General features: G+C 60.8%; 1 protein-coding gene across 1 annotated transcript in view; it reads right to left on the bottom strand.

Moving 5' to 3' along the window:
- Nucleotides 1-14,293, bottom strand: part of LRRC4B (leucine rich repeat containing 4B) — a 34,977-nt gene extending 20,684 nt beyond the window's left edge. The window contains exon 1 of the mRNA XM_038381734.2: nucleotides 14,086-14,293. The gene's annotated coding sequence lies outside the window, so the exon portion shown is untranslated. The remainder of the gene's footprint in view (nucleotides 1-14,085) is intronic.
- Nucleotides 14,294-24,310: the final 10,017 nt, after the last annotated feature.

Below are 24,310 nucleotides of genomic sequence, written 5' to 3'. Positions count from 1 at the left end.
CCTAGTGCCATGCCAGCTCAGGACTGGGTCCCGCTCTTTAAAAGTGCCTCTCTAGCTCGACCACCTGATATGGGCTGGATGCTGGAGTCACTGGGTGACGTTCCCCGGCCGAGGGCTCCGTAGGCAGCCAGGCTAGAGGATGCTATAGTTGCCATGAGCTTGTGGCACCTTAGAGACTAACAAATTTATTTGAGCATAAGCTTTCGTGAGCTACAGCTCACTTCATCGGATGCATTGGATGATGAAGCTGTAGCTCACGAAAGCTTATGCTCAAATAAATTTGTTCGTCTCTAAGGTGCCACAAGTCCTCCTTTTCTTTTTGCGAATACAGACTAACACAGCTGCTACTCTGAAACTTGCCATGAGCTGGGTCACATTTCCCAAAGCGCCCGCATGGCTTCGGAGTTTTGTTTGATGCGGGCCCCTCGACTGGGAGCAGGACACAGGCCCCTAGGGAACGGGGTCACAATGCTCTTCGAGCACCGAGCAACGCAGACCGACGCATGCCCCCGGCACCAGCCTGCTGGCTGTAACAGGATGTGCCGCTCACTCGAAAGCGGAGAGCAAGCAAGGACGGGCTCCCGCATCCTCCGGGAGAGCATTCGCTGCCCAGCATCCCCCTGGCCCATCAACCAGGGGCCACCCGTCCGCCCCAGCTCTGCGTTTCACTCATGCTCAGCTTGCTGGCTTCTGAGGAGCCATCTCCACACAGGACCGGAAGGGCCTAAATTTACTCAACGGCGGGTTCTTGTGCCAACGTAAAGGACAAAAGGCTCCTCTGCTTCCCTGGTGTTTCCCCACTTGATCCCTTTCCTGGGTCTGCTCTGCAGTAAGAGCTCACGTCGGTCTGGCTGCGTCCCTCCGGTGTGAAAAATCTCCCCCCTCCCCGAGAGACGGCACTAGACCAGCCACACCCCCCAGCCCACACCAGTGCTGGGTGCGACTTCTTCTGCCGACCTAGGTAGCCCCTCACCAGCGTAGGTCGCGTCTACACAGCACCAGGCAGTATCGTTTTAAGTGTAGACACACTGTTAGGCGTCTAACTCTCCCCACGCATCGTACAGAGAGCCGGGGAGCTGAAGTTCACACTAGGTGGTGGGCTTGTCTGCACTTAAAACTGTGCGGCGCCACTGTAGCCACAACCTACGCCAATTCTCCTGTCAGCAGAGGTAATCCACACCGCCAAGAGGCAGGAGCTAGCTCAGCTGGATTCGCCCGGCGACGTAGCGCCGTCTACACCAGAGCTTCAGTCCATCCAGACCCGTGTCTCAGAGCAGGGTGGAGTTTTCGCTCCCCTGAGCGACGCCGCTATCAAATCCTCGTGCAGACCAAGGCCGCGGATTAGGTATCGATGCGCCAAAGTACCTTTTGGGAAGCCAGCCCTTATCCATTTTTGAAAGTTACTTCCCATGTGGGCCAGGGGACCCCAAAATGTGAGGAGACCCTCACCCGAATCAGGAGAGTCTCTGAATTGTTGTTGTAATCATGTTCCCAGCTGTGTCTGATGATTTTTTAAACACACACAGAGTGGGTGCATGGGGGGGGGGAATGAAACAGTTTTGCCAGCTCTCACCCATCTCTGGAGAGGGAGGCGCCCTACCAAACCCATCTCCCCAAGGGGACCCCAAGCAGCCAGGAAGTGGAAACAGCTTTTAGCTTCTGCTTGACTGGGCAGGATTCAGACTGGGGGCCCTGCTTGCTCCAGGCCTGTCCCCACATGCACCCCCCGGGAGAGTGATAAAGTTCTCAGGACACAGGAACAGCATCTCCCACACCCTGACACCCCCCTCGCACCACCAGGCCAGCTCCCCTTAATCAAGCGCAATTCATGGAAAAGCAGCCGTGAGAAGCCTAAGACCACAACATCCAAATCCAACCATTTGCCATCCAAAAATCACTCCAATTTTTATGAATATGGATTGTATGGTCTGGGATTGCATAACGCCTGGCACGGGAGTTGAGGCTGATCTCATTTGGGGCTACCATAAAGACACATAACAACAGATTCAGACTCAACCGAATTCTGAGATTTTTTTTTCCTGAGGGAATCCCAACCCAGGCTGGGGATCGGAGATCAGGTGCTGGGAATCTGGGGCCCATTCCCACTGACAGAACCATGGTCAAACTCCCACCCCCAGCACAGAAGAAGCTGAACCAAGGGGGGCATCACCCTGAGCAAAGGTGTGTTTCGTAAAGCCCCAGCTCCCAGAGTCAGGGGATGACGTGAGTTACTCTGCGACCACTTTTTCAAAAGAGAGTCATTTTCTCACCCATGCAGCTGCAGAAAAGGACTTGGAAAGCTGATTCGAGCACAGCCTTAAGGCTCAGACACCACAAGACACAGAGAAGTTTTTTTTTAAACTCTGGCTTGGCGACGCTGCATCCTCGTTTCTTTTTCACCTTCTTTAAACCACAACCAGGCTGCTTGTCTGACTCCGTGGGAGCAGCCCCATGGCTGATCTCTCCCATGTGCTGTTGAGCCCTCGACTGGCCCCCATTTATCCCATCCGTGATGGCAGACCAAAGCACTTCTCAGCCCACTTTCCCGCAAACACTTTGACTGCAAATACCGTGAGGGCACTTCGATCTTGTCAGTCTCCCCATGCTTGTAAATCATGGGTCAGGCCACAGAAATCAAGAGATTGGCTTACAAATCTCGAGATTCGTGTTTTACATGAATAGCGTGCGCGCGCCTCAGTTTCCCTGTGTGCTGCACGTTTAACGAGGTGGTGGGAGAGGGTTTGTTGGTGCATAGGACCAGGTGTGACCATGCTTAGCAGCTGGGACCCACCGACAATAGCCTGAAGATGGGGGGACCCTAACAACTGGAGACCTGGAGACTAAGAGGCCCACCCCAGCTTGGCAGTCAGCCAGTTCTGGCCAGTGGGAGGACAAAGGGCTGAGGAAAGAGGACCCCAGGTGACCTGTTTACCTGGGACAGAAGACAAAGGATGGGGGAGGAGCTGTTGGGGGAAGATGTTACAGGATGATCGGCTGGAAGCAGTGGGGCTCGGGGCTGGAGAGTGGAGCAGGCAGAGCCCCCCTGGCCGCAGGAGAGACCTAGATGTGCTGTGCTGAGGGAGGCCAGGCCTGAGGCCCGGAGAGTTTCCTGTGCTGGGTTCAGATACTCAATAAACCCTCCTGTTTTATGCTGGCTGAGAGTCGCTCCGGGCTAGAGAACAGGGGGGTATTATTCCCTCTGGAGTGGAGACCCCAGGGGTCCAGAGCGAGGGGACTCCCTGCGGGGGCCCACAGTGAGAGACAGGCGTGCTAAGGCTCAGAGAGGTGCGGTTCCAGGAGGCGGAGGGGCCTAACCCCAGAGAGAGAGTGGACCCCCGAGAAGGGCTGTTGCACTGAAGGGGGTTCCCCCCAGGGACCGCACAGGGCCAAGAGTGGGCACAACCTGTGAGTCCATGACAACAACATCCCCGGGCAAGGAGTTCCACAGGTTGACTGTGTGTTGGGTGAAGAAATACTTTTGTTTGTTTTAAACCTGGTGCCTGTTAATTTCATTGGGTGACCCCTAGTTCTTGTGTTATGAGAAGGAGTAAATAACACTTCCTCATTTACTTTCTCCACACCAGTCATGCTTTTATAGACCTCAATCGTATCCCCCTTTAGTCGTCTCTTTTCCAAGCTGAAAAGCTCCAGTCTTCTTAATCTCTCCTCATGTGGAAGCCGTTCCAGACCCCTGATCATTTTTGTTGCCCTTTTCTGAACCTTTTCCAATTCCCATATATCTTTTTTGAGATGGGGTGACCACATCCGCACACAGTATTCAAGGTGTGTGAGTACCATGGATTTATATAGAGGCAATATGATAAATACTGAGTTCATTTAATTCGTCTTCTGTTTTCAGGTCCTGTTTGGGTCCTGTTTGTAAACTTCTCTTTCCCACCCCCTAATTCCTGATACTCCTTAAATCCCAGGACTCCAGCACCTAGCACTTTAGGAAACCCAAAATACCACAAGACTCCCAACCAACCTGCGCCCCTCCCCTCTAAAATCCCCTGCAGACTCATCTCTGCCTCAAGTCTTATTTCGTGTCTTGCAGCAGTGCCTCAAGACCCCGACCGAGATCAGGGCCCCCGTCACACCAGCTGAGATCGGGAGCCCCACCGTTGGGAGCCGGGGGGGGTGTTGTTCAGCTCCTTCCTCCCCCGGACCCCTTATGTTTAAAAATACAACCCTCCTTTTTCATCTGGCATCAGCTCCCATCCCGCAGTTCTCGTTCGGCATTCCCCCGCCAGATGAAAGAGCCCAGCAGTGCCCCGGTACTTCCTCAAAACTCTCCTTTGCCGGTCGCCAACAAAACCCCAGCAACACGCAGCCTACATCACCACGCACCATGCCGACCACCGTTGTCTCACAGGACAGGAAGGGACCTCAAGAGGTCATCTAGTCTGGGCCCCTGCCCTCAAGGCAGGACTAAGTATTGCAGTGACTTTCAACCAGGGGGACACATCCCCCTGGGGGTACGCAGAGGTCTTCCACTGGGTACGTCAACTCCTCTAGAGATTCACCTAGTTTTACAACAGGCGATGCAAAAAGCACTAGCAAAGTCCGCACACACTCAAATTTCCTACAGGCCACAGCTCGTTTATACTGCTCTGTACACTAGACACTGAAATGTCAGTACAGTGTTTATATTCCAATGGATTTCTTTTATAAGTTTACGGTAAAAATGAGAAAGTCGGCCATTTCTCCCTCCAAGTGTGGCTGGGATGTTTCTGCGTTTCTGTGTCTGGTTTTGTAAGCAGGTCATTTTTAAGTGGGAGGAAACTTGGGGTACGCAAGACAAATCAGCCTCCTGAAAGGGGTATAGTCACCTGCAAAGGTTGACAGCCACTGCTCTAGACCGTGCCTGACGGGTTTGTCCAACCCGCTCTTAAAAATCCCCAGGGACGGAGATTCCACCACTGCCCTGGGCAATTTATTCCGGTGCTTCGCCACCCTGACAGCTCGGAAGTTCTTCCTAACGTCCAACCTGAACTGCCCTGGCTGCAATTTAAGCCCATGGCTTCTTGTCCGGTCCTCAGAGGTTCAAAAGAACAATTCTTCTCCCTCCTCCTTGTAACACCCTTTTCTGTACTTGCAAACTGTTCTCGCGTCCCCGCTCCGGCTTCTCTTCTCCAGACTAAACAAGCCCCAGGTTTTCGTTGTTTATTTGTACTCCCCCGCCCTCCATGGTCTCATCTCGTATTTTATTTGCAGGCTCCCTGGGGCAGGCTGTGCCGTTTTGTGCTGTGTGAACACACCCAGCGCAATGGGGACCTGGCTCACGACCGGAGCACCTAGACCCAGGTACTACGGGAAACAATAATATGCAGCAGCCCCACTACGGCTGCTTCAGCCACAATCCCAGAGCCCCCTCCCCATGGGCCCTGAGAAACATGGTTCTAGTTTGCTCCAGGGGGGCTCCACACCAGCTCCAGCCTGAGGCTCCGCCCCCTCGCTCCGCCCCTCGCCCAAGGCTCCACCTCTTCCCACGCTTGTTCCAACCCCATCCCTGGGGTGGTGTGTGGGGGGGGTTCAAATGGGAGAAGAGACATGCAAGTGCCCCCCACATTTCATTTTCTTTTTAAATCGCCTGGTTTCAGGGGGTCTCACTCACCCTTTCTGAATTGTTGGCGTGGGCAGCGATGGGGGCAAGGAGACGGGGATGGACTGGAGGCAGGGGTGGGCGCCCCTGTAGCCATTAGCTGGGGGGAGGATGGGTTGGAGTGGGGTTGTCGCGGGGGGAGGATCTGTCGCGGTTTGGGCACAAACTCATCTAAGGGGGAGAAAAGGCAGGTGGCGGCAGGGGGGGATGACAGAGGATCAAAACGTAAATGAGTTAATTAAACATCCAATGAATTATCCAGCCAATTGGTTCTGGAGCTGGCGAATTAATCAGAGGGAAGCGGCTGGGAGTCTCAATACAGAAATAATCGATCAGTGGGGGGGGTGCATGACTGGAGGGTGCGGAGGGGGCACCGCTGGCACCAGTCAGAGGAGGCTGTGGGTGGGGCAAATGTTCCCCCCAAGGTTTTTAATCTGGGTTCTCTGGTGCCCCTACTTGCTCTGGGTTACATACGCCATGGACCCAGCAGGACATGGCCCGATCCGCGCGTGGTTATAGGGGGGTAGGGAAGCAAAGGACAAGGGCTATTTGGGGCCTGGGGGTGGGTGGGGGCGGAGGCCAGAGCAGGAGGCCCGGGTCCTCAACGACCTCCCCCCGCCCCACCCCCACTGGGCACCAGGGACCTCCCTGGACCCTCAGCACTAAAGAAAGCAGCTCGGGGGATCTGGGGCCGGGGGGGACAGTGAGTTTAGGGAGGTCAGGAGTCCTGGTGACTAGGGTCAATGAATTTGTGGGGTTACAGGCATCAGGGCCGGGTGTTGGGGGCTGGGAGTTTGAGGACTAACAGGTTTAGGAGCGTGGGTGTTCAGGCCCTCAGGTTGGGGGTTAGGAGGGTAGGGGTTAGCTGGGGCGGGAGGTTGGGTTATCAGGGGATGTTTCTGGGGTTAGGGACATCCCCTATGGCACCAGGCACTTCCTTGCACGTGTCCCCACACACCGGTACACCAGGGAACAAGGGCGAACACGGGCCCTGCCTCGCGGGTGGCTCCGTTACACAGACATGGCCATGGCCCAGGAGCTTACAGCGAGCCCAGAGAACCCATGGCAGGGTCGCCCGGTGCTGTATTCTCTGCACAGCAACCCCATGAGGAGCAAGCCACACTCAGTGTCATCTACAGGGTCACCCGCAGCACATTATCCACATGATGCCCTGCAGTACATATTATCCACACGCAATCCATTGGGATCGATCTCAGACCCGTGTTAGCTACAGGGTCACCTGCAGCACGTTATCCACATGGAGCCCCGCAGCATGTGTTATCTACACAGCAACTCACAGGGGTAGATGTCAGACACGTATTAGCTACACAGTAGCTACATGGCAACAATACGCGTTATCCACACACAGTTACCCCCAGTACATGTTATCCACACACAACTCATTGGGATCGGTGTCGGACAAGAGTTAGCTACAGGGTCACCGGCAGTACGCGTAATCCACACACAACTCATTGGGATCGGTGTCGGACACGTATTAGCTACAGGATCACCAGCAGTACGCGGTATCCACACACAACACATTGGGATCGGTGTCGGACACGAGTTAGCCGCAGGGTCGCTGGCAGTACGCGTTATCCACACACAACTCATTGGGATCAGTGTTGGACACGTCTTAGCTACAGGGTCACCGGCAGTACGCGTAATCCACACACAACTCATTGGGATCAGGGTCGGACACGTCTTAGCTACAGGGTCACCGGCAGTACGCGTTATCCACTCACAACTCATTGGGATCAGTGTTGGACACGTCTTAGCTACAGGGTCACCGGCAGTACACGTTATCCACACACAACTCATTGGGATCGGTGTCGGACACGTCTTAGCTACAGGGTCACCGGCAGTACGCGTAATCCACACACAACTCATTGGGATCAGGGTCGGACATGTGTTAGCTTCAGGGTCACCCGCAGTACGCGTTATCCACACACAACTCATTGGGATCAGGGTCGGACACGTCTTAGCTACAGGGTCACCGGCAGTATGCGTAATCCACACACAACTCATTGGAATCAGGGTCGGACATGTGTTAGCTTCAGGGTCACCCGCAGTACGCGTTATCCACACACAACTCATTGGGATCAGGGTTGGACACGTCTTAGCTACAGGGTCACCGGCAGTACACGTTATCCACACACAACTCATTGGGATCAGGGTCGGACATGTGTTAGCTTCAGGGTCACCCGCAGTATGCGTTATCCACACACAACTCATTGGGATCGGTGTCGGACACGTCTTAGCTACAGGGTCACCAGCAGTACGCGATATTCACACACAACTCATTGGGATCGGTGTCGGACACGTGCGTTACCCACACAGCCCTCCGCTGCACTCAATGGCAAACACATGTTATATCCACACCCCAATCCCCAGCTCATGTGCTCCCCACACACCAATACCCGGTGGTTCCCCACTCGGCGGCTGCATGCCAAGCAGCGCAGGGTACTTCCAACCCCACTGTGATACCCAGCCCCATTTCTGCTTCCCGTCACCCGCCATCTCTCCCTCTTTTAGCACCAGACCCCTGGCCTGCCGCTCTGCAGGGCTGGCAGGGCCTCACAGGAGCGCTGGCCGCTCCCCTGTCCCGGCAACAACCAGACAGGACACAGTGCATCCCACTGGGGAGTGCGGAGACCTCGGCCCAGCACAGCCCTGGGGCTCAGATCGCAGGCAGCGGCTCTGGGAGGGGAGTGGGGTCTATTGGTTAGAGCAGGGGAGGGGTTCTTGGGTTCTAGCCCTGGCCTGATCTCCCTCACCTCACACACACACACACCCCCACCCCGGTCTGTGTGCAACACCTCCATGGAGACGGGGGGGGGGGGTGTGCAGCAGCGCGCCTCTCCCCATTGCAGACCCCTCCCCTCCTCAGCGGGAGATGTGGGGTGGGGTGTGAGATGCCCAGGAGCAGATTAGCCCTGGACCAGGAATCAGCATCTGAGCAGTGCTACGCTGGGGGCAGAGCGAACAACAATCAGAGAACGGAAGGCGGGGTGGGAGGATCATTAGGTTTCACGGGGTGGGGTTGGGTGGAGCAGTTACTCAGCCCTGTCTGGGGGGGGAAGCAGGGAGCTGAGAAGGCTGTTCTGTAACTCTGACCACGGCCAGCCCTCCTAGTTTCTACCCTACCCAAGGCCGTGTGGCAAGACGGGTGACAGGTCATACAGAGAGACCGTGGCAGAGATGGGGAGAGAACCCAGGAGTCCTGGCTCCCAGTGCCCCCTGCTCTAACCCACCAGACCCCACTCCCTTCCCAGAGCCAGGGAGAGAACCCAGGAGTCCTGGCCCCTCCGTCCCACTGAAATCCCCTCCCCTGCCAGTGCTGAACCAGGACTGAGGATTCCAGGCTGGGGGGGGGGCAGTAAAGCTGGTCAGGGTGGGCAGGAGGAAGAGGGGAGGAGGCATGGGGGGGATTCCCTTGCTGTGGGGCCCATCCCCCCCTCACCCCCCACCCCGTCTCAATGTCAGCGGCTGGAGCAGGGCTGCCTGGCAAACGGGACGTGAGGAGCCTGCAGATGCCATACGATGCAGAGAAGCTCTCCCAGAACATGGCTCCCTCCCCCCACACCCGCCCAAGCTGGGCGGGGGGGGGCGGCAGGATGCCTGGGTTCCAAACCCTTCCCTCTGTTCTTGTCGGATCCCTCCAAACACCCTTGGCCAGCACCCTTCTCACTTGAACCCCCTGCCCTGCCGCTTCCTTCCCCCCCCACACACAAAGAATTGGGAGCCCCCACCGGTTACACCCCCCAACAGTCACACACACCCCCCGGCACTGTGCCAGGGTCAAGATCATTTAAATTGTAGGGCCAAACAATACATGGGTTCCAGCAGCCCCCCATTCCCAACCCGCAGCCCCTGCCCCCCCCAGCCAAGCCGGTGCCCCTCACTCCCGACCCACAGCCCCCCACTAGCCTGGCCCTGTCCCCCCCCCAGCCATGCCGGTGCCCCTCACTCCCAACCCGCAGCCCCCTGCTGGCCCAGCCCTGGGCTCCCCCCAGCCCCACCGGTGCCCCTCACTCCCGAGCCCAGCCCCCTACTAGCCCAGCCCTGGGCTCCCCCCAGCCCCACTGGTGCCCCTCACTCCTGACTCGCAGCCCCCTGCTAGACCAGCCCAGCCCTGCCAGTGGCCCTCACTCCCGACCCACAGTCTTTCTCCCCAGGCTCCGTTAGCCCCAGATTTGTCACTTCTCACACTTGTGGCTCTGTGGACACATACATCCCCCCGCCCCCCCCCAGTCACAGCTGCCCCCTGCTGGAGTGTGAGGCCAGCCTGGGGTGGCTCCTGCTCTGGGCCCAGGGGCAATTCCCCAGAGCAGAAACCGTTCCCCTTGCCCCCCCACCGATCAGCCCTTGCCACCTCCCCAACACCCCAATTCTCCCTCCCCCACTGCCCCTGGGACCCACCAGCCCTCTCCCCTCCCCCCCATCTCCTCTTCCCGAGGCCGAGATCCTGAGCTCTCCCTCCTCCACTGCAACCCCCCCCATCTGGTCCCAAACATCTCAGGCCTGCCTAATATACTCTGCCCCCAACACACCCAGCTCCCTGCTGCCCCCAGGTCCCTCCCACTAACCCCCAACAACCTCTGACCCCCAACCCCTCCCCCACTGCTACCTTCCCCTCCCCTCCCCCCCGCTACTCCCCCCAAACCTCCCAACATCCCCGGCCATCCTCAACAGCTGCCCCTCCCCCCAATCGGAAGGATTCCCCCCACCCCGCCCGCTCTGTTCCCCGGCACCCCGGGGTTGGTTGGGGGGGGTCCCTGGAACTGGGGGGGGTTTCCCATCTCAGCCAGATCCCTGGCGGGGGGGTCTCAGAGGCGCTTGCTGGGGGGGTGACAGTCAGGTTGTGACTGCAGCAGTCCAGGGGGGGCTGTTTAACTAAGGGGGGGCCCGTTACCAAGCAACGGGGGGAAGGGGAAGCCTGACCAATTGCTGGTTGCGGGGGGCAGAGATAGGCCCTGCTGCAGCATCGCCCCCCCACTCCCCCCCCGTGTTTCCATTTTCTGTCCCAATCCCGTTTTCATGAGCTCCAGTTGCCGTGGAAACAGCTGCTGAGTAGTACATTGGCTTCTCCCTGGCTACTGCTCCATCCCCCCCACTCCGGCCCCCCCACCCCCGACATGACCCCCCATCCTCCCCTGTGTACCCCTCCCCCAGGTACCCCCGACCTGACCCCTCCATCCTCCCCTGTGTACCCCTCCCCCAGGTACCCCTGATCTGACCCCTCCATCCTCCCCTGTATACCCCTCCCCCAGGTACCCCTGATCTGACCCCTCCATCCTCCCCTGTATACCCCTCCCCCAGGTACCCCCAACCTGACCCCCCCATCCTCCCCTGTGTTCTCCTCCCCCAGGTACCCCCGACCTGACCCCTCCATCCTCCCCTGTGTTCCCCTCCCCCAGGTACCCCTGATCTGACCCCCCCATCCTCCCCTGTATACCCCTCCCCCAGGTACCCCCAACCTGACCCCCCCATCCTCCCCTGTGTTCTCCTCCCCCAGGTACCCCCGACCTGACCCCTCCATCCTCCCCTGTGTTCCCCTCCCCCAGGTACCCCTGATCTGACCCCCCCATCCTCCCCTGTATACCCCTCCCCCAGGTACCCCCAACCTGACCCCCCCATCCTCCCCTGTGTTCTCCTCCCCCAGGTACCCCCGACCTGACCCCTCCATCCTCCCCTGTGTTCCCCTCCCCCAGGTACCCCTGATCTGACCCCCCATCCTCCCCTGTATACCCCTCCCCCAGGTACCCCCGACCTGACCCCTCCATCCTCCCCTGTGTTCCCTTCCCCCAGGTACCCCCGACCTGACCCCCCCATCCTCCCCTGTGTTACCTTCCCCCAGGTACCCCCAACCTGACCCCCCCATCCTCCCCTGTGTACCCCTCCCCCAGGTACCCCCGACCTGACCCCTCCATCCTCCCCTGTGTTCCCCTCCCCCAGGTACCCCTGATCTGACCCCCCCATCCTCCCCTGTGTACCCCTCCCCCAGGTACCCCCGACCTGACCCCTCCATCCTCCCCTGTGTTCCCCTCCCCCAGGTACCTCTGATCTGACCCCCCCATCCTCCCCTGTGTTCCCTTCCCCCAGGTACCCCCAACCTGACCCCCCCATCCTCCCCTGTGTACCCCTCCCCCAGGTACCCCCAACCTGACCCCTCCATCCTCCCCAGTTTCCCCCTCCCCCAGGTACTCCAGATCTGACCCCCCCATCCTCCCCTGTGTACCCCTCCCCCAGGTACCCCTGATCTGACCCCCTCATCCTCCCCTGTGTTCCCTTCCCCCAGGTACCCCTGACCTGACCCCCCCATCCTCCCCTGTATACCCCTTCCCCAGGTACCTCCAACCATACCCCCCCATCCTCCCCTGGGTACCCCTCCCCCAGTTACCCTGACTGACCCCCCCTTCAGCCCCCCCACATCCTCCTCTGTGTTCCCCTCCCCCAGGTACCCCAACCTGACCCCCTCATTCCCCCCCCCACAACTCCCTACAGTCCCAGCCTGGCCGCCCCCACCCTTCCCAGCCCAGAAACAGTGGGGGGGTCACTGCAGCAAGCACCTAGGGGCTGCAGGGGGACTGGGGTTAACACACCCCACTCCCCCGGCTGGGCCTGTGGCCCCTGCACCAAATCACACCCCTCTCCATGGGAGTCCCTGGCCCTCCTGCCCCCGCCAATCCATTGGATCGGAGACAGAAAATCTGCTCCCCCCCCACCCTGTGAGGGTGCGCTTCCACTTGGCCCAGCCCCCCAGGTCCCCAGACACACAAACTCTCCCACCCCCAATCCAGCCTCTGAGCCAGTGCCCCCTGGGGCCCACCAGAAGGCCCAGGAGCCCCCAGCTGCCCTCCCAGTCCCCTGCCCCCCCCAAACTGACTCAATTCCACCAACACCACCCAGACAGACCCCCTCAGATGTCTCAATGTCCCCCCAACTTGCCTCCCCTACAGGTCACCACCCCAGCTCCGCCCTGCAATAGATCAGCCCCCCACTCCACCAACATGGCACCCCCCCAGCTGTCCCAGCACCCCTCAGCTCATGGGTCACCCCCCAGTCTTCCCCCCCACAACGGGTCACCCCCCCCGGTGTCCCAGCATCCCTCAGATCATGGGTCATACCCCCAGACACCCCACACACAACGGGTCACCCCCCCCCAGCTGGCCCTGATCCCGCTCCAATGGGTCACATTCACCCCAGCCAGCCCCCAGCTTCCCCACCCCACCCCGACAGGACAACCCCAACCCCCACAGCTTCCGCCCTTAGTGGGTCCCCTCCCAGCAACCCCCATCTCCCCACCATGGGTCACTCCCCCATCTACAGGCCAGACCCCTCCCCGCCCGCAGGCTCAGCACCCCTGGATGGATCACACTCCTCCCCCAATGTGTCCACAAGCCTTGATCCCCCCCGCAACCTTAACATCCTCCCCCCCCCCATTCCCCACTGGTGCACCAAGGAGGAGCAAGACCCAGCCACCCCCTTCTGCACAGTAAAGCCCAGGGATCTGGGACAAGAGGGGCCCGGGCTGGGGGGCGGGGGGGGCAGGGGTGCTGAGCGAGCAGGAAGGGGGAAGCAGCTGGAAGGCTGGGGGGGATGCGTGTGTTGGGCCAGCAGGGGGTGCAACACCGAGATGCTGGGTTGGGGGAGGAGCCTGGGGATTCTGGGGGAGGGGGGGTGGCGGGGAGGCTTGTGGGGGAAGGAACCTGGTGGGGAGGTCCGGGGATGCTGGGGGTGGGGGGAGTCCAGGGAAGCTGGGGATATTGTGGGGGAGGGCTGGGGAGGAACCGGGGATGCTGGGAGCCTGGGGGGGGGGAAGAGATGCTGGGAGGATTCTGAGAGGCCCCAGGGATACTGGGGGGGCAGGTGGGGGGATTCTGGGGGGCCTGGGAATGCTGGTGGGGGGACCAGAAGGTGCTTCTGAGATGGTGGGGGCGGGGCAGGTGGGGGGCTCGGGGATGCGGGGCGGGGGGAGATATAGAGGGTGGGCGGGTGGGCCTGAGGGGGCTGGGTGGGGGGACCGAGGATGCTGGAGACATGGTGAGTGGCCTGGGGATGCAGCAGGATGGGTGGGGGGCCCGGTGATGCTGGAGAGCTGGTGTGGGAAGGGTGGGGGGGCTGGTGGGTGACCCGGGGACGCAGGTGGTGGGTGGGGGCCCCGAGGATGCAGGGGGGTCAAGGGGGGCCGGGAATGCAGGGGGGCAGGTGGGGCTCGTTTATGCTGGAGAGGTGGTGGAGGAAGGGCGGGGGGGCTGGTGGGTGACCCGGGGAAGCAGGGGGCGGGGGAGAGTGGGGGGTGCAGGGGGAGGGTGGGGGCCGGGGGGATCGGGAGGGCGGGGGGTGCAGGCGGGGGCCCGGGGATGCAGGGGGATGGGGCGGCGGGGGTGCAGGGGGGCGGGGGGTGCAGAGGGTGGTGCGGGGGGGCTGCCAGTCTCCGCTCCGAGGTGACCCCCCCTGCGGCGCAGGAGCCGGGCACTCACCGGGGCGGACGGGCGCGGCGGAGGGAACATCCCCCTCCCCTGGGTCCGGCGCTGGGGGGGTCCCCGGCCCCCGGCCACTCAGTGGGCGCTCGCCATGGGCCCGGGCGGGGGGGGCGCGGGCCGAAGGCAGCGGAGCAATTTCCCCGGCCCCGCCGCGCAGCGCTGGATGCTGCGGAGTCTGGGAGGCCGGTGGGGACGGGAGCGGAATGTTAATGCGGGGGGGGGAGAGACCGAGGGAGGAGAGAGAGAGAGAGAGAAAGAGAGAGCGAGGGAGGAGAGAGGGGGGAACGAGAGAGAATGAGGGAGGAGAGAGAGAGAGCAAGAGAGGAGGGGGGGAACGAGAGAGAACGAGGGAGGAGGGGGGAACGAGGGGGAGAGAGAGAGAATGAGGGAGGAGAGAGGGGGGAACAATAGAGAATGAGGTAGGAGAGAGAGAGGGGGGAACAATAGAGAACGAGGGAGGAGAGGTGGGAACGAGGGAGGAGAGAGAGGGGGGAACGAGAGAGAATGAGGGAGAGAGAGAGAGAGCAAGAGAGGAGGGGGGGAACGAGAGAGAACGAGGGAGGAGGGGGGAACGAGGGGGAGAGAGAGAGAATGAGGGAGGAGAGAGGGGGGAACAATAGAGAATGAGGTAGGAGAGAGAGAGGGGGGAACAATAGAGAACGAGGGAGGAGAGGGGGGAACGAGGGAGGAGAGAGAGGGGGGAACGAGAGAGAATGAGGGAGGAGAGAGAGCGAGGGAGGAGAGGGGGGAACGAGAGAGAAAGGGGAACAAGAGAGAAAGAGAGAGAGAGGGGAACAATAGAGAATGAGGGAGGAGAGAGGGGGGAACAATAGAGAATGAGGGAGGAGGGGGGAACGAGGGAGGAGAGAGAGGGGGGGAACAACAGAGAACGAGGGAGGAGAAGGGGGAACGAGGGAGGAGAGAGAGAGAATGAGGGAGGAGAGAGGGGAGAACAATAGAGAACGAGGGAGGAGGGGGGGAACGAAACAGAAAGAGGGAGAGAGCGCCAAGCGCAAGCGAGGTGGGGGGACAGGAGGAAGGGGTTGATCCTGGCAGGTCTGGGCCCCCCTCAGCCACAAACCCTCCCACCCCACTGCCGGGAGAATGGGGGGAACCCGGCCTGTCAGACCCCTGGTCGGTGCCACCAGTAAATCTCGCCCCCCAGGCCAGGGACCCATTCCCTGTTACCCAGAATCCCCTGGGGCCCTGCCCCAGTACCCCACTTCTTTTTAGCCCCAATCCTCTATGGCAGGGCTGCCACGGAGTCCCCGGGCGATGCTCTGGATCTGCTCCCTATGACCCAGCCAGGACTCTGGGGGACCCTCCTCTCTCGGAGCTACTGTCCCCAGGGCAAGATGCTGCCCCAGCTTCCACCTTCCTGGGGCTGACCCCGGAGCCTCCAGCCTCCGCTGCCCCACCCTGCGCTTCCTGCAGTGAGTCCACACAGGGGCGTGGTCCTGGGGGAGCCAGAGGGTCCTGCCCCCTGACTCTGCAGTCAGACGAGACTCTCAGCCAGCTGGGGACACAGAAGGTTTATTAGCCGACAGGAATATGGTCTAAACCAGAGCTGGTAGGTACAGAGACCAGGACCCCTCAGTCAGGTCCGTCTTGGGGGGCAGGGAGGCCAGAGCCCCATCTGGGCCTCCCTCCATTTCCCCAGCCAGCCCCAAACTGAGACTCTCCCGCCCTCCTCTGGCTTTTGTCTCTTTCCTGGGCCAGGAGGCCACCTGATCCCTTTGTTCTCCAGCCCCTTCAGTTGGCACCTTGCAGCGGAGGGGGGGCCCAGGCCATCAGCTGCCAGGAGATGGGGTATCGGCCATTCTCTGTGCAGACCCCATCACACTGGCCCTCTAGGGCTCTGCAACAATCACACCCCCTTATCCCCCCACCTAGATACTTAAGAACTGCCTGGGGAAACTGAGGCACCCACACCATATTCAGAGAGAACATTAAGAACAATCCCACTTCGTCACAAGAGGTTGTCAGACTTTTGTACTGGTGACCCCTTTCACACAGCAAGCCTCTGAGTGCGACCCCCCCCTTATACATTAAAAACACTTTTTAATATATTTAATACCATTATAAATGCTAAAGGCAAAGCGGGGTTTGGGATGGAGGCTGACAGCTTGTGACCCCCCATATGATGACCTTGCGACCCCCTGAGGGGTCCCAACCCCCAGTTTGAGAACCCCTGCTCTAGGGCCTGCCCCAAGGGACCCATTTTCTGTTACTAGAAGCTCTGGAGCTCTGCCAGCTGTAGTAGTCCATTCCCTGCTCCCCAGAATCCCGCAGGACCCAGTGCCATATTCTCTGTTACCCAGAGAATGACCTCCCCCGTCCATGCAACCCCCACCCCCACCCCCACCCCTTCGCTGAGGGCTGCTCTGGATTTAAACTGAATCCCTGTTGCAGCCCCGGGCTGAGCTGCAAAGATCAGCCACACGGCACAAGGTGTGAGCCGGAGCTGCTGTTGACGCAGGGCATAAATTAGCAGGGCCGGGTCCCGTGGTGGGGCCCAGCCCAGCGGGCAGAGTGGAACACAAGAGAGCAGCTGGCTCTGGGGAGGCGCGATGCAGCATGAAGCCCTGGCACGGCCGGAGGAACGCCTAGGACCACAATAAAACCACACTGAACAAATACTGCAGGCAGTGGGCTAGGGCTCCCCCTCACAGTCACTGCTGACCCCCATGCCCCGGGGTGGCACTAGAGGGTGCTGTGCTGCAAGGAGTGGGGGGGGTTCTCTCCAGGTGTAGGTGGCAGCTGTGCTGTAGGAAGGGAAGTGGGGGGCTCAGTCTCCAATGGGGAACCCCGCCTGTCAGACTCCTGATTGGTGCCACCAATAAATCCCCCACACTCCGACGCCCCATTCCCTATTACTCAGAATTCCCCAGGGCCCACCCCATGCCAGCGCCCCATTCCCTGTTACCCACAATCCCCTGGGGCCCCAGCCTGTGCCAGCGCCCCATTCCCTGTTACCCAGAATCCCCCGGGGCCCACTCCTTGCCAGGCCCCCATTCCCTATTGCCCAGAATCCCCCGGGGCCCACCCCATGCAAGCGCCCCATTCCCTGTTACCCACAATCCCCTGGGGCCCACCCCGTGCCAGTGCCCCATTCCCTGTTACCCGCAATCCCCCAGCACTTCTCCCAAAAGCCAGTGATAAAGTCCTGGCCAAGCTCTGTCTAGTAAGAATGGGGCTGACCCAATTCACACACATCACAGCTATGTGGATGATTAGGGGGGTGCCTCCTGGGGTGGGGGTTGCTTGCTTCCCACTGGGCATAGGGGGTGCATGCACACTCCCTGCTATGTGTAGGTGTGTTCTGGCTCTGTGTGTGTGTGTGTAGAGTGGTGTCTAGGGGTGTGTTCTGTATCCATTCATGCACGTGTGTTAGCAGGGGGTTCGCAAAGTTCATCACACCACAACTCCCTTCTGACCACAAAGTTACTGCATGGCCCCATATTGTGGGGGGGGCAAAGCCCAAGCCCCCCAGCACCAGGTCGGGGTGCTGCACCGGGCCCCAGCCCTGGGTCCCAGCACATCTAACAGTGGCCCTGGCGACCCCATCACCCACTTTGAGGTCCTGACCCACAGTTTGAGAACTGCTGAGTTAGCGTGTGTCTGCTCGGGGTGGGGGGGGGTGCGTGTGTGCATGTGTGTGTGTGCACATGCTCTGTCCTCTGCACACCGCTCTGGGTGGGCTAAGGGGAGCTGGTGTGTGTGGAGGTGTGCCGTGTGTCTGTGTGAACACGAGTGTGTGCAGTGGGGGGGGGCACTGGGGGGGTTTGATGTTGGAGGAGGAGCTCCAGTGTGGGTGGGGGGGACTCTGTTACTCTCTGCCCCTTCCCCAGCCCTACTGCCCCAGGACCCTCTGGCCCCTCCTCCATCACTCCCAGGCCCCCTCCCTCCCCCTGCCCCATAACCCGCCGCCGCCCACCCTGTGCTCTGCACCTAATTACCCTCTGCCCCCCAACCCCAATCTGTGCCACAAGGGTGGGGCCTGGAGCACAGAGACCCACATTCCTGGGGCCCTTTGACCCCTGCCAATGGTTCGCGTTTGGTGCCAGCCCAGCTGAGGGCACCACGGCCCCCGGACGCGATCACACCCTGACCCCACCCCACCCCGCAAGGGGCCAGGACCCTGGGTTAGGGGCTGCTCCCACCGCAGCCACCCCATTGCTGGGGAAGCAGCGACACCTGGTGGGCAAAATGCTCCCCTGCGGCCTACGCTTGTAGCGCCAGGATGGGCAGTGGTGCAGTGTCATAACCCCCCTTCCCCCAGCTAGGCCCCAGGGGGCACTGCAAGGAAGTGGGGCACATGCAGTGTACAGCAATGTCATAACCCCCCCCCCGCCCCCACTGCGACGCTAGGGGCACTGTGCTGCCCTCCCTTCCCAGAGCTGGGGACGAACGCAGACGTCCTGGCTCCCAGACCCCGCTGCTGTGCCCAGGGCAGCCACCAGAGGACACCCCCCAACCCCAGGGCTGCAGGTCGCACGGTGGAGTGGGAGGCTCTTGCATGCTGCCTTAGCGGTAATGGAGCCAACCGGGCTGGGGTCAGGGGTGGGCAGCCCCACTCCACTAACGATGGGGTCCGGGATCAGTGCCTTGGACTTCACTGCACACGCCCTCTGAGGCTCTGAGCCCCTGGGCACCATCCACCCCCAAATGCCTCTCTAGCTACTCACCCATCTATCCATCTACGCCTCTATACACCCATCTATCCGCCTACCCCCATCTATCCATCTATCCCTGTACACCCTTCTATTGCCCCACACCCATCTATGCCCCTATACACCCATCTATCCCCCCACACCCATCTATCCCTCTATGCCCCTATACACCCATCTAGCCAGCTATCCCCCTATACACCCATCTATCCCCCCATACCCATCTATCCCTCTATACACCCATCTATCCCCTATACACCCATCTATCCCCCTACAGCCATCTATCCATCTACGCCCCTGTAAACTCATCTATCCCCCCACACCCATCTATTCATCTATCTCCATCTATCCCCCTACACCCATCTGTCCATCTATCCCTGTACACTCACCTATCCCCCCACACTCATCTATCCCTGTACACCCATCTATCCCTCTATCCCCCCACACTCACCTAGCCATCTATCCCCCATACACCCATCTATCCCCCCATACCCATCTATCCATCTACGCCCCTATACACCCATCTATCCCCCCATACCCATCTATGCCTCTATACACCCATCTATCCCTATACACCCATCTATCCATCTATCCCTGTACACCCATCTATCCATCTACGCCCCCACACCCATCTATCTGTCTATCCCCCTACATCCATCTGTCCCCAGCTATCCATCTATCCCCCATACACCCCTCTATCTATCTATCTATTGCCAGAAGCTGGGAACAGGCGACGGGGTGGATCACTTGACGATTCCCTGTTCTTTGGGCACCCGGCACTGGCCACTGTAGGAAGACAGGACAGGGCTAGATGGGCCTTTGGTCTGACTCAGTAGGGTCATTCTTATGTTCTTACGTATCTATCTATCTATCCACACACACATACACACACACACACACAGAGCCATCCATTCATCCAGTGTGTGTCTCTTTTGAGCACATCCTGGGCCTGTTAGTGGAGAGAGCAACAGTGCATGTGTGTGCCAGGGAGGCACCTGTTACTCTCGGGGGGGGGTGTCTGGGCCTGCCTATAGCAGAGGCCTTGTGTGTTAGCACTGGGCCGTGCTGTGCGACTGGGGGTGTGTGTGTGTGTGTGTGTGTGTGGAGGAGAGGGGGCATGGACAGGAATGTTTGTCTGTTCGGGTGTCTCTCTCCCCACTGCACTCTCTCTCTCTCTCTCTCTCTCACACACACACACACACACACACACACACACACGGCATTATGCTGTGTCTATTCCATTGCTGACCTATGGGGATGGAGGCAGGAGGAGCTGGGGGGGAGGGGCAATGGGAGGGTGAGGATCCCCCCCTTCTCCCAGTGCCCTGCTCTGGGTTTCAGACACCAGGTCTCCTTACTGCAGCATCGGGGACCCCCGGCCAGAATCGGGGCCTCCCTTCCCCCAGCTCCCAACCCAGAGCAGGTCCCACCTCATGCCAGGTGCTTGCCAGCCCCGCAGAGAGATTTGGGACCCCTCCCCCATGCCAGGTGGCATCCCCCGCTGAGACAGGGACCTAGATCCCCCCCCAGGGATCCAGGTGCCAGCCCTCCTCCCGGGCAGGGAGTAGTCCTCCCCCTCCCCGCCCCCCCACAGGGAGCGTTACTCTCTCCTTCCCCCCCCCCGACATTACAGGGAGCTGTTCTCTTGAAGAAGCCCTCCCTGGCTTCGTGTGCCCCCCCCCTCTCTACCCCATGTGCTCCCCGCCCCACAGAGTTCCCCCCCACCAGGCCAGCGCCCCCGCCTGCCCACAGAGTTAGCTAAGGTGGGGTCTCAGAGCCCCATGGGGAGGGATTGGAGCCGGGCACAGCACAGCCCCCCACACACACACCCAGAGATCCCAGCCCCATTACTGGGGAGCCCCAATTGCCCCCCAGCATCTCCCCCCACCGCCCTCCCCCTCTTCCCAGTCCCTCCTACACCCCACAAGCCCAGACCCCCCACTTTCCTCCCCTGCTCCCCAGCCCCGACCTTTCTGTCCCCCCCTCAGGAGCCCTTACATTCCCTCCACCCCAGCTCCCGAGACCCCCCCCACCCCAGAGCCTCAATCCCAGCTCCTTCGCCCCCCTCTGCCCACCCCAACCCTACCAGACCTCCCTGGGGGGGGGGGGGACAGTTAGAGCCCCAGCAAGACCCGAACCTGCCAGGGATCAAGACCAAGACGGACAGATCCAGGTAAGAAGGACTATGGCAGTGTGTGTGTGTCAGTATGTCTCTGTGTGTGTCTGTGTGTGTGTGAGTTTGTGTGTCAGTGTATGTGTCTGTCTGTCTCTGAGTCTGTGTCTGTGTGTGTGTTTGTCTCTGTGAGTGTATGTGTCTCTGTGTGTGTGCGTGCATCTCTGTGTGTGTCAGTGTCTGCCTGCGTCAATGTGTCTCTGTGTGTGCCCGTGAGTGTGTGATGAGAACGAGCCACTCTGGTGTGCACGAACTGGGCCGGGCACAAGTCCCCCCGCAAGAGCTGGGCCAGAGGCCAAGGGACACACACACACCCTGACAGTATCAGAGCCCCACGGGGAGCAATATGGCGGGGTGTGTGGGGGGAAGCATCGCCCAGCCCCCTCCCCGCGGGGGCTGCGAGCCAGAAAGCAACGCCCCTCACCGCGGCGCCCAGAGAGGAAATGGGGGGGGGGCTGGAGTCCTCCCGCGAGAGTGACGGGTGGGGGGGGGAGGCGAGGACTGGTGGAGGGGGGGCGGGCCAGGCAAGGGAAAGCCCTCAGCCGGGGGCGGGCGGAACTGGGAATCCCCCCGGGAGGGCTCACTCCGGAGATCTGCATGGGGGGGGAAGACACAGAATAAACACCCCCCCCCGCGAGATATCCAGCCCCTCCCGCCCCGCCTTCCGGGGCGGTGGGAATTTCCTCCCGTTCTCCGCCCCCCTCCAGCGCCCGGGCTTTCCCCAGCGCGCAAGCAGCCAGCTGTGGGGAGGAGCGCGGGTTTTCCCCCCGCCCCCCGGAGCCCCATTCATTGGCAATGCACCGTCGGGGGTGGGGGCGGTCCTGGCATCAGCAGGGCTGGGGGGCAGGGCTGAGCTAGCAGGGGCTGCGGGTCAGGAGTGAGGGGCACCGCCAGGGCTTGCGGGGAGCCCAGGGCTGGGCAGCAAACCCCAGGTCAGAGGGGTGTCAGTTCTGGGGGCACTGCTCCCACCCAGCCCCTCAAAGACCATCATCCTAGCTGGATCTAAGTCCCTGACTCTGGGGATGCTGGTGTACAAGGTGGGGACACCCCCATGCAAGGCTGCAGAGCACTGGGGGGTTGCACTAGACACAAGTCCTGGTATGTGGGCAGGAAAGGACATGCGGGGGGGTCACTGGGTGGGGTCCGCCCTGCCTCCATGCCAAGGCAGGACCAAGCAAACCTAGCCCAGCCCTGACAGGGCTGTGTCCAACCTGGCCTTAAAAACCTACCCAGGACAGGGATCCCACAGCCCCCTGCCGCCCTTGGGAGCCTGGCCCACAGCTCCACTCCCCTTAGCGGTCACTATTAGGAAAACTCGCCAACCAAATCTCCCCCACCGCAGATCAAGCCCATGGCGTCTTGGGAGGCCGCTCGCCCGTCACCATAATCAAACCAGCTCTGTGCCCCGAGCCCTTGTGTGATGAAGTGGGACTGTCCTTAATGCTTCCTCTGAATAGTGTGGAGGTGCCTCAGTTTCCCCTACACAGTTCTTAAGTCTCTAGGGGGTGGGATAAGGGTGTCTGATTGTTGCAGAGCCCTAGAGGGCAGGTGTGTGCAGGAGTCTGGACACAGAATGGCCGACACCCTGTTTCCTGGCAATTGATGGCCTGCCCCCCCCCCCCCGCAAGGTGAGAGCTAAAGGGTTGGAGAACAAAGGGATCAGGTGCCCTCCTGGCCCGGGAAAGGGACAAAGCGCAGAGGAGGGGGGGCTGGAGGGGGAGTCGGGGCTGGCTGAGGACATGGAGTGAAGTGCAGACATGGTTGTCTGGCTCATTGCCCCCCAAAATGGACCCAGCTGAGGGGTCCTGTTCTCTGCACCTACAAGCTCTGTGTTAGACCATGGTCCTGTCGTCTAATAAACCTTCTGTGTTACTGGCTGGCTGAGAGTCACGTCTGACTGCGGAGTCGGGGGGCAGGACCCTCTGCCCCCCCAGGACCCTGCCTGGGCGGACTGGCCGTAGGAAGCGCCCGGAGGGACAGAGGATGCTGGATGCTCCGGGGTCAGCCCCAGGAAGGGGGAAGCCGGGTGTGTCCTGCAGACTGGCTGCTCCCAGAGAGGAGACTCCCTGGAGTCCTGCCAGGCAGCGCGGGGAGCAGATCCAGAGCAGTGCCCGGGGATGCCGTGACAGCTTACGCCGGCAAAACGTATGTCACTCGGGGGGTGGGAGTGGGGTTTCTTCCCACCTCTGAGTGACAAAAGTTTTGCCGACATAAGTGCGAGTGTAGACACAGGGCTGGAGGAGACGACCTCACGTAGTCCCCTCCAGTCTACGCGTCTAAACCTGCTCGAGGGGTTTTTTACCCTTTCCTCGGCGGTCGGGTTTGCTAAACCTTCGATCGGTTTTTGTTGCTCTCCTCCGGATTCACGCCCCGTCTTTCCAAAGGCGCGGCGCCCCACACGGGACACGGTCCTGCAGCAAGGGCCACCCCTGCACCGAGCCAAGCGGGCCCGGGCCTGCGTTACAGACACGCTCCGGGGAACACAGCCCATCTGCTTTGCACCACGTTTTGACTCCGTTCCATTTGTGAGCCGCCTGCAGCCCGGCTCCTGTCAGGACTGTTTGCGGTCGGGCGTTGGCCGTTTCCTTCCCCCCCGCGGCGTTTCTCTGGCTCGCGTCGATTTCACGCCGAAAGCTCCAGGATCCTTTTGAGGTCTCGGCCCAGACGCCGGGGTGCTGGCGATCCCAACCCCGCGGCAGCGCCAGGGACAGGCGGGTGAGACGGGGCCACCAGGCCGGGGACACAAGGTCCTCGCGGTGTCTCCCCTCCACATAGGGCTCCCCAGAGGGGTCGTCATCCAATGGGGACCAGACCCAGAGCTCTGTGCTGGAGGCCTAGGGGGTGCAAACACCTCCTCCGCCCCAATGCAGGGCCAGCACCCCTGGATGCCAGCACCCCTGTCTGGTGCTGGTGATTCCCGCCCCCGCCCGGGAAAGATGGAGCAACTCTGCCCCTGGTGGTGAACCGCACCCAATGAAAGGGACCTGCCGTGAACCACTGACACTCCTCCTTCAAACCGCCTCCCCCTGCCCCGGACAAATAAGTGTTAATTAAAGAACACCCCCCCCACCGAGCTAGCATAGAACCCAGGAGTCCTGGCTCCCAGCTCTAACCACTAGCCCCCACCCCCCTCCCAGAGCCAGGAGAGAACCCAGAAGTCTGGGCTCCCAGCCCCCCACTGCTCTAACCACTAGCCCCCACTCCCCTCCCACAGCCGGGGAGAGAACCCAGGAGTCCAGGCTCCCAGCCCACCCCCCCAGCTCTTTACAGCCCAGGGTGGGTGGGGCAGCAGGGGGCAGTGTCTTGCTGCAGGGGGTTGGAGGGAAGAGGGGGGCCCAGGGGAGGGGGGTCCGGGACACTTCAGGCCCAGCAGTCACCG

Source organism: Dermochelys coriacea, chromosome 23 (assembly GCF_009764565.3).
Source record: "Dermochelys coriacea isolate rDerCor1 chromosome 23, rDerCor1.pri.v4, whole genome shotgun sequence".
Lineage (NCBI taxonomy): Eukaryota > Metazoa > Chordata > Testudines > Dermochelyidae > Dermochelys > Dermochelys coriacea.
The sequence above is the reverse complement of the archived record's forward strand: the minus strand, read 5'-3'. Positions and strand labels throughout refer to the sequence as shown.